A 14,504-nucleotide genomic window follows, 5' to 3' on the forward strand; every position below is an offset into this window, starting at 1 on the left:
TCTGTGGGTGGGGAGATCCCAGGACCCATGGAGGACAGGGAGGTGGGCGGGACGTCTTCTTTCACAAACCACAAAGGCAAACGAGGGCCAATAAATAGGTATTTGAGTTCAAGAGAGACGAGGTAGCAGAATGACCTCCGAGCAAGCTCTTTTACCCTTTTCAAAGACTCCTGAAACAAAATTACGCAGTTGGCTCAGGAAGTAAGCCTGGGATGGACCAGCTGTCAGTCACCTCAGCTTGCATGCCAAGCTTGCTTCTTCTCTCTCATCCTTCACGACATCAGGAGGCTTTTGCGGAGGACCCAGCCTATCTCATCTGGACCAGGGAGCAAGCAAGGACTCCGACCCTTGGTTTCTGACTGCTGGAATAGAGTATTCCAGAATGTCAGGAAAGCATCTGAGGTCAACAGAGTGACCTCATCATCATTTTGCTGTCCTCAAGAACATTTCAGTCTCAGGTCTGTATTAGAGGATTTCTGTGTGCTAAGTGTGACTTTGCCTAATGAGAGGAACTTGAATCAAGTAAATGGACCCAGAACTAAGTCAAGGACATGTGTTCAAAAGATGTGACCGCTCGGTGTAGGGTCTCATACAGAGAACTTGGTTAGTCATGTGCGTCTTATTTTATTGGTAGGAATATAATAATGATTATATTAATACAGTAGCTGTTCCCTAGGAGGAGTGATGGACTAGGCTACAGAAGTCTCAATATATATGTAATTGGGCCAAAGGAAATGGAGAATTGAGTCATTTCTCAATGAATTTGATTAATGTAAATAATTTATCTGGATACTACTCTTCCTACACCATACTTATTCCTTAAAATATAGGGCACACTTTCCTTAAATAGATTTTCCTCCAAGCTCTCCAATTCATAGGAGACTCCACATGTAGCAGCAGGGGGAGGAGCCCCGAGCAGTAGAGCTGGAGGACCTCCACCAGCCTTACCAGTTGTTCTATTCACGTACTTCTGTGACCCAATCTCAGAGCCTCGGGTTCCTTATTCTGAAAAATTCAGAGTTTGGACCCAATAAATCATTCAGTTCTGAGCTGGTGGTTCAGTCCTATTTCCGTGAAGAGGAACTCCCTAAGAGAAAGAGTTCTTTCCATTTACACTGAAGGTGATATATCCTTAGTCCTCATCAATGGGACAATAGGCTGCATTTTTTCCCAAATATTAAACATACATTTACCATAGGATATGACAGCTTCCTCTGAGTGTTTACCCAAGAGAAATGAAAATGTATGTTCTCACAAAACAACCACACTCAAATGTTTACAGCTGCAACGTTCATATAACACCAAACTAGAAACATCTGATGTCTTCGGACAAGTGCATGGGCACGGCAGAACAAGCTGTGACAGTTGGACAAAGGAGGGGGACTCAGAGATAAGAAGGAGGTAACGACACCGGAGAGGGGGCAGGACAGCAAGTTGATCACATGCTAAGTAAGCTCAGCCACGTACACTGTGTCATCCCACATGTGGGATGCTCTAGAAAGACTGATAACCACTTGGTGGTGGTGGAGGCCGGGTTGGAAAGAGCTGTCACTAACCAAGTGGGGGCAGGACATGGAAATACTGTATAATATTTCTTCTGTGTTTGTTTGTTTGCTTGTCTTTATTTTTTCATTGAAGGCAGGGTCTCGCTGTCTGGCCCCAAACCCACCATGTAACCTGAGATGGCTTCAACATTGCATCAATCCTCCTGTCTCCTGAGTGCTACATTGGACATTTGTTAAGATGTGTACACACACACACACACACACACACACACACACACACACACACACACACACAGAGACAGACAGACAGACAGAAACAGAGAGACAGAGAGAGGAGACAGAGAGACAGGGAGAGAGAGAGACGGGGGAGAGAGGGGGAGAGAGAGAGAGAGAGGGAGAGAGAGAGAGAGAGAGAGAGAGAGAGAGAGAGAGAGAGAGAGAGAGAGAGAGAGAGAGAGAATGAGCCTTCTTCTGTAAAATTAAACTTCAATTAAGAAAAAGTATCAGCTGGGCGGTGGTGGCGCACGCCTTTAATCCTAGCACTTGGGAGGTAGAGCCAGGCAGATCTCTGTGAGTTCAAGGCCAGCCTGGTCTACAGAAAGAGATCCAGGGCAGGCACCAAAACTACACAGAGAAACCCTGTCTCGAAAAACAAAAACCAACCAACCAACCAAACAAACAAACAAAAAACAAAAAAGAAAAAGTGTCAACCAGTTGACTATCTCTTAAGCAAGCTGATCCTTTACCTGGGGAATTCAAATCTAAGAATGAGAGTTAAAACCCATTTGTAAACCAGCAGGTGTACCAGCAGTTGTCTTGTTTGCTTCCTGTTGTGGTGCACAGCTGGGAACAGACACCAATGTTTCCAGGAAGTGACTGAACTCTGCACGAGCAAGCTGGTCCTACTGGCTAAGTGCTGTCCTCACAGCAGCTCTGCCTGACTGGTTCCTGAAGGTTCCTTTCTGCTCCAGAGAGCGGCTCTCATTTGCATCCACTTCCAACATCTTCCTTCAGGCAAGCCCCAGGAGCCAGCCACCTGTAGCCAATTGCCTTCGGGCACAGGGAGGGCCGATCCTGGTGCACTCCCAGGTGCTGCAAAACAGGAACCTGACTTTCAAGGCCTCTGGCTTTCGGGCACACACAATGAAGCTGTAAGATTTCTGTTGTCGCCAACCCAGGTGTGGCAGCATTGGTTGTCACCAGTCTGGGCTGGGACACTGTACAAATCTGGGTTTCTCATCTGGTGCTTCGATCCATCCCTGAGGTTAGAGTTCATTTGGTTTTCACACCACAGCATGATAATGTTTTAAAACCCATCAAACTGATGGAAAATAGTTTACATTAAGTGACTGCATGGCATAAACTATCCTAGTCATCCGCTTCCCTTTGCAAAGACTTGCTTTGAAATATCTTGACTCGGTAGGGAGATAAAACAGCCTGTGAATGCCCACCGTGTTCATACTCCCCGAGTCACAGAGCTGGGACACTGCACAAACAGGGTCCAGATAATACAAGGAAAGTGCACACAACTGGAATGCTGGAAACTGTATAAACTGATGACATGACCACTCCATGGAATGGTCAAGGAGAAGGTTTTGATTGTAAATATGAGCCAAAGAACAGCCAGGAGCATCCAGAAAAGTTCAGAGCAAAGAGAGAAAGAAGTGAATTAATATGGTCAGCAGACTGGATCTGGCCATGAGAAAAGCAGGGAGAGAGAGAGAGAGAGAGAGAGAGAGAGAGAGAGAGAGAGAGAGAGAGGAGAGCATGGGAAAGCAGGGGTTTCTGGAGACAGACAGGGAGGCAAAACTCTAGAGTGAAACAGTGAGCGTAGCTGAAATAGTGGGGTGTCAGGAAAATGAGTGTGGAGGGGGACACCCTTGAGCTCTAGGAGCATAGAGTAGAGGAGGAGATGAGCAGAGCCAGGACGTCAGCATGGACTTGGAAACATGTAACAGGTACTTGTGATACAAGGGAGTGCAGAGGCCAGCATGCTAATAGGCACCATGGACAGTCATTGGTCCCTTCTGCCTTTTGGAATTTGGGGAAACGGATTTCCTGTATACTTACAGTAAGACTGGCTTGGTGGATCTGGAGAGGCTGCACAGTGGCTAACAGCACTTGTTGCTCTTGCAGAGGACCCGGATTCAGTTCCTCACCCTCACATGGCAACTAATGATCACCTAGAACTCCAGTTCCAGAGAATTTGACTCTCTCTACTGGCCTCTGTGGTCAATGTATCTATCTATGTGTTACATACACTTACATGCAGTTAAAGCACCCATACACACATCCATACACATATTCATACACATAAATTTTGAAAAAAATCTTAAAAAAAATAAAAGAATGGGATGCTGATTTCCTCAGACCAAGCATCCCTTCTTCAAACATGGAAACATGAAGAGCCTGTGTTTGAACCATCAATTTAGTTAGGTACAGTGGATTAAACAAAACACAATGTAAAGTCTAGATACAGCTATCAAGTAACTTCAATTAATTGCAAGTAGACAGAAATATCAATTTATAAAATACAAATTTCCAGTGATCTTTTCTAATGACAAATAATTTTCAAAGATGTATTTATTTTCATTACTTGAGTATTCACTTGCATGTATGTATGTATGTGTAGTGCATGAGTGCCTGGTGCCCATGGAGACCAGAAGGCATCAGCTCCCATGGATCTGCAATTACAGATGCTCATGAGCCCTCATGTGGGTGCTGGGAATGGAACTGAGGTCCTCTGCAAGATCAGCAAGCGCATTTAATCTCTTAGCCATCTGTCAAACCCTGAAAAATAAAACTTGAAAGTTGCTTGCGTACTGTTAATTTTTAAAAGTCTTTTTCTTCTCAACCAATGAAAGGTGACCAAACTGTCAAACTCAGGATGAACGTGGCAGAGCCACTGAAGAATGGGAGAGATCACAAGGGGGATGGTGAATACTGAGAGCAAAGGAGGCTGAGATCAGTCCCCACTGATCTGCATGGGGGGCCACGCTCTGCATGGGAAGTCAGCTGCTTTATCACCATTACAGAGTGTGGTTACCACCCACTCCTGGAGGAAGGCAGCATCCTTTCCCTGTCACTGTACCCTGCAAGTCTTACTGGAAGGAAGCAGCATGCATCCATGACAACCCAGATACAGAAGGGGTGTATGTTTGTCAGGGTTCTCCGGAAATACAGAATCAGTGAGACGGTGATAGATAGATGATATATAGATGATCGATTGATCGATCCATAGATAGATAGTCAGACAGACAAATGAATAGATGGGTGGATGATAGGTGGTGGTTTGAATTAGAATGTCCCCTAGAGGCTTTGGCATTTGCTTAGCTGGTCCCCAGGTTAACAGTGCTATTTAAGGAGGGTTAGGAGGTGGGGCTTTGTTGGAGGAAGTGTGTCACTTGAGGTGGACTTTGAGATTTTAAAAGCCGTTCTGAGTTTCCCTGTACACTTCCTGCTTAAGATGTGAGTTCTGTTTGCTGCTCTGTTCCTCATGCCTGCCTGCCGCCATGCTTCCCTGTGGTGATGGTAATAGACTCCTCTCTCTGGAACTGTGTGCTCATATAAACCCTTCCTTCTATAGGTGGCCTTGGTCATGGTGTGTTATCACAACAGAGTAACTAATATATATATAGACAAGACAGATACAGAGAGGAATAGATGGACTGATAGGTTAAATTGGTAATAAATGATAAATAAGTAGATATATTAGAAGGATGGAAATGGATGATAGAGAGATAAGACAAATAGAAAAGTGAATCAATAGAACAATTGATGTGGGATGATAGGTAGACTAGCCAGATAGATTGAAAGATGGATGATAGATGATAGATAGATAGATAGATAGGTAGATAGATAGATAGATAGGTAGATGATAAATATTATATAGATAGATGGCAGATTGATAGATCAGGGATAGATGGATGAATGAATAGATGGATGGATAATGGATAGGCAGGTGATAGATCATAGAGGGTGTGTCATCAGGGAACTTAGATGGATGCTGAGAAGGCCTATGACAGGTTACCCACAAGTTGGAGACCTAGAGAAGTTGAAGACTTCAGAAGCAGGAAGCCAACAGCATACCTTTCAGTCTAAGAGCTCAGGGAGCAAGTTGAGAGAGGGTGGTTGCAGTCCTGGTGTTGAAATCTCACAAGACATGGAGTTTTTGATGATCAAGGACAAGGGTAAAAGCACACATGTAAAGGTTCTTCTCCATTGTACTCCCTTGATTAAACTGAGAGGCTCCTACAAGATTAGTAAAGCCCACATCTGTGTGTGTCCTGCTAGCATTTCCAAGGTGATGAGGTCACCAGGGCTCTGACCCAATCAGGGATTTAATCCATGGAGGGATCTGAATCTGAACAGATTCTTATGAAGTAGATGGTGACATTGTGGAAAGTAGGGCTGGATGGAAGGAGGAGGTCTCTGGTGGCTGTACCTTGTCCTAGACTCCTAGCTTTCTTCTTCTTTCCTTCCTGTCTACTGTGAGGTTAGTAGCTTCCTCCTCCACAGGCTCCTGTCACCGCAAGATGCTGTCTTCCTATGGGCCCCAAATAAGCAGAGTCAAGGTCTATAGACTGAACATTTTGATACTGTGAGCCCAAGTAAATCCTAAAACACTCCCTCCCTTTACATTTTGTCCTGTGTCTTGTCATAGTGATGAGGGAAATGACTAATGCATGTTCTAAGTTTAGAAGCAGAGAAATAAATTTGGCTATTCTCTGTCTTCTTGTTGGGTTTTAGGATGGAGCCCCCTCACACAAAGGATAGACCTTCCCCTTCAGTCCACAGACACACATACTGATCACCTCCTGAAACCATCCCTGTGTTTGCTGTCCAGATATTCCTTGGCCTCATTAGCATGTGTTTCCCCTCAGGGTCCAACTCTGCCTCCCAATCATACTGGACACCATACCTGGGATCCTGGTGACTTCTTCATCCAATCTGACATGAGAGGAAGCCTGTTTCTTACCTGGGTACAGGCAGAGCCAAGGCCCACTACAGGTAGGGGATACTACAACCCGAGGAACACAGTTAGACACAGATGGACAGCCTCCAAGCTGAGAACGGTTCTGAGGAGAACGTTGGTTACTAGTTCAACAATGGAAAGCATCAGTTTTGAAGAAAAACTGTATGAAGATTGTGCTGCTTAAAAACAATTACGTTTTGTAAGCTGTTCTTGCTCCAGTGAACCACCCTACACCTGTGCTCAGGCAACATGAATTAAAGTCGGTGGTTCAAAGCAAAGATAGGAGAATGAGGGGGAGATGTTGGAGTAAAGAAGGGGCTTCAGAGCCAGGAAAAGCTGAATAAGAGAGGACAATGAGGTTGGACGTGATCAAAACGTATCACATGCATGTATGAAATTACCAATGAGTCACTAAATTTTTAAAACAGAATTACATTTCTTTTCATTAGTTGTTGGCCAGCAACATTTTACTCCATGGCTGTTGCTATGTTTTCCATTTCATGACCAAAATTGTCTAATTGTGTTTTTCTTGAGCTGTGTAAACACTAGGATGATGTTCATATTGCTCTTCTTGGTTTTCAGAGAGTTATGTGTCTTGTGTGTCTCTGTGCAGTGCAATTTGTAGACCTGGGTTCTAGGCAGCTGCCAGTTACTGGGCAACAACACAGACATCAGCTGCCTAGACCCTGAGGAGGCTACCTAGAAGAGAAGGAAACAGGAGAAAATGGGAGCCTCCTTAATTGCTTCTAACAAAGGCATGAGCGAGGCCATTAGTGTGATTGGAATTTATCCAGGACATTAGGATCACTCAGAAACGCCACGAGCTGTTTCACCACCCTCCCCCAGTGCCCATGGCTTGACTCTAATGTCCCTTCTGAAAGACAGAGCTCCTCCACCCCAGGTTATTGGCTCGATAGGACAACAGTAAATCTCTGGTGGCATTTCCAGCAGCACATGAGGGGAGAGTTCTCAGAAATGACCAATAATTGACCTGTGTGACCTGTTTGAGCATGTGAGGTCTAACAGACTCTGACATCACGCACAGAATTATTTCCCAATAGGTACTTTGCATGTAATGCTGTTCAACTCCTCAGAAAATGAGCAAAATAGAGTTGGGCGAGAGAAGAGACTCTTCCTTGTCTCCCAGTGATAAATGAAATTGGGTTTTGACCATTTGATGGAAAAAATTACCACTTATTATTTCTAAAATCAATGCTGAAATAATTAGATTTAGCAAATGGGATTCTTAGAAAAATGAAAAAGAATAAAGTCTTTTAAGGTCACCAAGGCGATTTCCTATAGTTAATCTAGAATTCTGTGGTCAGAATTGTCTAGGGTTTCATGTGCTTTGACACAAGACTTCAACTTTGTGTGTCAGTCTTGACAAGTGATAAGTCACCCCAATAAAAACCCAGCATGGCTGTGGATTAGTACTCTTCACATATTCTTGGACACTTGGCCTGGCACTCCTGGGATTTGGGCAAACCCTGGGGTCCTGGCTGGATGGGCAGGCAAGGCTACACGGTGGCTTCCCTAGGGTGGTCTGTGTAGCTTCCAGACATCCTGGGAGAGGCTTTCTGGAAGCAGAAGCTTCTGGATGTCTTAAGGTTGAGGCTCAGATGTCACTCAATGTCATTTCTACTGAATTCTCTTGGTTACTCACTGCTCTTGGGGACCACTGGCATTCTTTATTCTTCTGTCTCTTCTATCTTTGGGAGCAACTGGGTATGCTCAGGCTGATGTGACTGTAGATGTCCTCCATCTTCAAAGTTGGTGGTGCATGGCAGCTCCTTCTTGCCCTTATTTTCTTGAGCCAGTTGGAGAGAAGCCCTCAGTGAGCAAGGTCAGGGCCATCTCCAGATCACCTGTGCCACTAACCTTTTCAGTGGTACTTCTGCCATGTTTGATTTAAAAGGAGTTTGAGACCATCTGAAGATATTTTTAGCCTACCAACTGCCACATGTGCTTTCAATCCTGGATTTTGACTTCACATGAATAATAATAATAATAATGATAAAATAATAATAATAATAATAATAATAATAATAATAATAATGGGTCAGGCACTGTTCATAGAACCCTTGAAAGTGAACATCATTTTCTTCATGTGACCCCTAAGGAAACTGAGGCACAGCAAGGCCCACTCCTTTGTTCTAATGTGCAGTGGGACACCTAGATCCAATGTCTTTCACCTCATTATATCCATTCCCCTTCATTGCACTCCAGGAACGACCCTGAGTGTCCACCTCTGGAGGCTTCCCAGACTCTTCCCACACCTTGAGTGCCCAACCTATGGTCCACACACCACTGGCGTTTCACATAAAATCCTAAACTTAGTTAAAAATGCATTTTTGGATGATTTTTTTTTAACTCTATTGTGTAGTTCTTGGTTGTGTACTGTGTAGATGACAAGCTGTGTCACAATCTGAAAAAGTAGAACATAGCTGAAGTCTGAACAGGGCTCTCTGTAAGCCCAGCTTCTATCTGAGCGAGGCCAAAGAATGAGCTGACTGGATTGCTTCATTCCAAGACAAAAATGACACCTGAAATAGACCCTACCGGCGAGGGATAGGTTCCTCTTCTTGCCCTTTTTAAACACAGGGACACTTTGAAAGGTACAACCACAGGAAATCTGAGAGCTGAGAGACAGAGACACTGAGGAGGCCCACACGTCCTGTTCTCCTCTAGCTTCCTGAGTCACTCTAGCACTGAAGAGAGGTTGAGGGGCCAGAGCCTCTTCTGGGAGTGTTGCTCTTAGGTGCTGTGCTTTCCAGAGTTCCTTAAACCACAGCAAATCCAAGGGCGTTTACTCCCACGGAGCACCACAGTGCTCCTCAGAATCCTCGCCTGAGCTAAGAATCAGTGGTGAGATTCCCTCCCGGGTTTGGAGTGACACCTGGAAGCCAGGAAGGAGGCCCCACTAGATAAGGTAGCTCTGCCGATCACCCAAAGATGGGATGTCAGACACAGAAAATCCCAAAATAAAATCAAACACGAACATGAACCACGAGAAGAACACTTGACTTCGCTGGGTTTGCTGTTTCCTTAGGCAAACGCCCTCTAACAATAGCTAGTGTGTAGCCATGTCCCCTGGAAATAGCATTCTGGAGGCGTTCGGGGAGCCACAGGAATGCCGAAGGTATGGTGCTGTCACATCTACATGCAGCAAGTTATTTATAGAAAGCTACTGAATCTGTGAACAAGGAAGGTTCTAATTAAGTCTTCACTTTGGGCTGTGGGGTAGCTGATGGTCAGTGGACAACGCCTATTTTTAATCCCATCTAATTTACAGAGCTTTTGTTGGTGTTCCGCTGGATCTCGGAGCCTGACGGCTAGGGACTTAATAGGCTGGATTTGGAAACAAGACTTCAATCCATTTCTGTCTCTCTCCTTTGAAGTTCTAGGACATTTGAAAATGTGCTTATAAAGATGATCTTTGGCTTGGTATTTTGGTCTCTTCCTACTTAAAAAAAAGTGAATTAATCTTAATAATTGCGAAGAAATCATATATGGAGCAGTCCTCAGAAGGGTAATTACTCAAATGCAGTGGTTTTCATTAAAAAGTTAACATTTATCTTATTACAGTAATTACCTTATTGCAGTAAATTGGCAATATTTTCTTATTCCTTCAATGATATAGCATAGTAAGATAAGTTCATGCAATAAGATGTGTTTGAACTTGTTAATGAGAATCATGAATTATTTTTTTTAACTTTATTTTGGGAAGGCAACAAATAGCATGCATACTTTATGTTTTTCCTTTATGCAACACCATTAAATCGGAACAAACAGCATCAGGCAATGCCCATTCAAAGTCCATCCTTTGAGATGCAGATGCTACACACACTGTTTAGTCTGCTGTTACAGGAGACAATACCCGTTGTTCTTGAGTTTGTTGTTGGCTCGCTTTTTAGACAGTCTCACTATGTAGTTTTGGCTGTCCTGAAATTCAGCTCTCTCTGTGTAGACCAGGCTGGCCTCAGACTTCCATTGATCTTTCTGCCTCCTGAGTGCTGGGATCACAGGTATACCCTGCCATGACTGGCAAGTCTCTCTCTCTCTCTAAGTATTGGGGAGATGAACCAAGGGCCTGGTACATATTAGTGGTGCTCTCTCTGCCACTAGGCTATATCTCCAGACCTTGACTCTGGCCTTGCTTCTGAAAAAGAGATTATCACTTCCTTTTTGGATACAGACTCACTCAGTAGCTCATGCTGTCTTTTTTTTTTGTTTGTTTTTGTTTTTGTTTTGCTTTGTTTTGTTTTGGTTTTTTTCGAGACAGGGTTTCTCTGTGTAGCTTTGTGCCTTTCCTGGAACTCACTTGGTAGCCCAGGCTGGCCTCGAACTCAGAGAGATCCGCCTGGCTCTGCCTCCTGAGTGCTGGGATTAAAGGCGTGTGCCACCACCACCCACCTCATGCTGTCTTTAAACTCACAATAATCCTCCTGCCTCAGCTTCCCTAGTCCCATGATGATGACAAGCAGGAGCCACCACACCTGCCTGAAAATGGCACCTTCGAGGGACTATTCAGTGCTCGTCAGCAGGAGCTCACTGGGTTTTCTTCTAGCTCAGAAACAATCTAATTCAGTCTGAATTTCATGATCAGCCTCTCAAGTGTAAAGAAGCCCATGGTGTTCTTCATACTCACATAGTGATGGATGGGGAGGTAGGTCAGTGGGCATGAAGACTTAAGTTCAGATCTCCAGCACCCATGTGAAAAGTGGGGCGCAGCCCTGTGTGCCTGCAACCCTGGCCAGCGCTGGGAGGCACAGACAGCATGATCTGTTGGGTTTACTGTCCAGCCAGTCCAGCACAGTCACCGGGCTCCAAGACAGTTAGAGACCCGGTCTCAAAAGCAAGGTGGAAAGTGACTGAAGAGGGCATTGGCCTCCGACCTCCACAGCGTGCGCACATTTATGCATGCACACCCACAGACATTCATGCACACACATGTACACACAGAGATTACAAAGCCATAGCGTCAGCTGTGCAAGGCTGAGATTGGAATCTGCCTCCTGGCATGGTATCCCCTTTCAATTGTGATCTGTTACTAATGCGCGTCAATGTTTATGACATCAGTGTTGGTCCCTAAATTGACCATGTAGTGCTAGTAGGCCTGTGAATTCCACTCTCAAACCACCATGGCTTTTCACGGGGTTTCCTTTGCTTATACACTGACAAAATTATTTTAATGGAGCTGCTTGTTATTGTTTATTCTACCCCCTCCCCCGAATCTCACAGCCCTAAGGCTGTCAACGCATCCTGTCAAAAAAGGCCTTCACAAATGAGTTCCTTTCTGTACCAACTGCCTCGTCTGTTTCAGTGATGATACTTTTTGCTAGCAGATACAGATGCAAGATGAACCATCGGCCACCTCCAAATTAGGTAGGAGAGGATGGCTACTACTTTTCTTGATGTTTCTTTGGCATTCTGGCCGAAGTAGTGGAGAGAGAGGTAAACAGAGGCTGATGGAAGGCTGCACTTGAGAGCTTACTGATCCACCATTTTCTGGTCTGGCCCTGAAGAGATAAGCTGAATGGCAGCCAGGTGTGGTCTTCCAAACCCAAGGCTATCACGCTTTCCCCAGCCTGGGCCTCATGGGAGAGAAACTTCTGGAAGAAGAGCATTGCTCCAGGAGGCTTCTCTCACCTGGAGTTAGTCAGAAAGATCTGTCAGTAAAAGTGCACAGTGTCAGCAGCACACACCTTGAGAGATGTTTTGGGAAGGAGAGAGGCCATCAAAGGAATCCTGTCTCAAGGAGAGGAGAGAGGTCAAGCCAGACCTTGTAAAGCATTTCCTCCAACTGAAGTCGGAGCTTGCTGCCTCTGGTGTGGCCTCGTCTTTCTTCTGGTAAAGTAAGGGGGCGGGGCTCCTGTACTGGTGGACGTTGAAAGCCTCTTGGAAAGATTGATGGATGACTCTCTAACTGCATTCTATTTAGACAAAAACCCCACCTGACCTAGAATCCCGCTTCTCTTCAGTCCTGCCATTCCCGCACTACACTGAAATCTTCATAGTCATGATGGGACATTATATCTTGCCACTCAGGCTGCTGAAAGTGGGTTTTCTTATTTCTTTTGTGCAAGGAAAGAAACGTTTCTGAGAAGCACCCTTTCTCAGTGCCCATTACGAACCGTGTCTTAGAACTGCTTTTCCAAGCTCTTTCCATCGCCTCTGTTTCCTTAACTACTTTGTTCTTTCTGATACAATCTATTTGACTCTCAACATTTCAGTTTACAAAGAATCATGAATCATCAGGGAGACAGAAGAATCAAAATAACTTTTTTATCCCATTCCTTACCTGCCTATCAAGATCGCTTTAGAGGAAGTGTATCCCTGGGATAAGGCTTATACATAGAGAAGAAGTTAAGAGTGAAGATTTATTTTCCAGGACCTGGGTGATTTATAAGGGAGCATTTTTCTTTTCATATCAAGCTCTTCATCTGCTCCATAATATTTTCTCCAAATAGATAGTGTAAGAGAAAAATACAGCACGTTATTATCTTAAAATATACCTCATCGATAAAGTAAAAATATATTCCACAAATTAGAAATGTCTAGAAACAGAATTAATGCCGATCCTGTGAAAATCCTTGATTTTTGGAAGTAACCAAGTTCAGCTTTGAGCGATGTTGTTGAAAACTACAGTGTGGTGTCTTTGCTTCTTGTTCAGTTGCAGTCCACCTTCTGTTTCTTCCCTGAGGACCCTGGTCAGAGCTGTGTGATTTCACTTCAGTTTAATGACATTTGCAAGATCGGATTTTCAAATCAACCCACATTCCCAGGTGGCAGGGGGAGTGGATTTTGGAGGACACTCTTCAGCCTCTTGCCATGTATCTCCTTCTTGCCTGTCAAATGTCGCCTCCTTCTGCACTCACACAGCCATTTTCTCTTACACCCTTTGACTTCCAAGCACTGTGTCCTCCTTGAGTTCTGAAGATCAGCCTGTGGGAGCTCCCCTTCCTATGATTGTCCTGGAAATAGCCATTCTTGAGGACCAGAGAGCAGAGGACCCCACCAGCTGGTAGAGGACTTGGACTGAGACATTGCAATGGGAGCTGAGAGAAAACACTGTATTCTCGGGAATGGCATCTTCACCAGCCAAGGCTGTGGGAGAACGTGTCTTATGGTTTAAAAACTTTCCAGGACCCTCTAAACCTTTGGCTTACCTTTCCAGACAAAGGTGCCAAAGGTTTTCAGAGCCTAGGATATGTCTACAACGAGGACTGGGATGAGCGAAAGTAGAGAGAGAGTGGGAAAAAGAACAGCAGTGGCTTCAGTTAAGGAAGGATGGGATCATTTACAAGTAAACTCCGCTTGGACATTGCCCAGTATTTTAGGATGTGAAGGTAACTGTCAGATAATAGGAAATGGAAAACCATGCACAGAGTGTGAAGGAGGCAGCTTCTCGGATGTCAGATCCCTTCAGAAACCCCAGGCCACCCCAGGTTTATCCTCTATTTCTTAGCCGTGACCACAGGCAGCTTAACTCCTTTCCAGTGAGTGGTACTGTTGGAGGCAAATCCTCCTGGATGGGAGAGAGGTAGGCCATCAGGCTAGCACTTGTTACACCTGCTGGAAGGCGGGGCTACAGCAGTCCTGGGAAGAGCTTGCCTCTCATGTGCATTTCCAGTGGAAAGTTGAGGTCTAGGAGGGATCAGCCATTACTCAAAGGAGCATTGCAAGAAGAAGAGCTGGGATGAGGCAAGCATGCCTTTGCGGGCAGGCTAGACATTTTTTCTGTGTTTCTTGCCATTGTTGTAAACACTAGAATCCATTCTACTGCGAAGTATACTTACGAGGAAGAAGTAGAAGCAAATTCAAGAAGGTATGTGTGGTTTCTGACAGCATGATACACACTAGAGCTACTTGGAAAGAGAGAACTTCAACTGAGGGATTGCCTCCATAAAGGTCGTTGCCTGTGGGCGTGTCTGTGGGGGGATTTTCCTTAATGCTGATTGATGATGGAGGACCCACACTACTGTGGATGGTGCCATCTTTAGACAGGTGGGCCTGGGCTGTAT

This window comes from Peromyscus californicus, unplaced genomic scaffold (genome assembly GCF_007827085.1).
Source record: "Peromyscus californicus insignis strain IS unplaced genomic scaffold, ASM782708v3 Scaffold_17__1_contigs__length_78620276, whole genome shotgun sequence".
Taxonomy (NCBI): domain Eukaryota; kingdom Metazoa; phylum Chordata; class Mammalia; order Rodentia; family Cricetidae; genus Peromyscus; species Peromyscus californicus.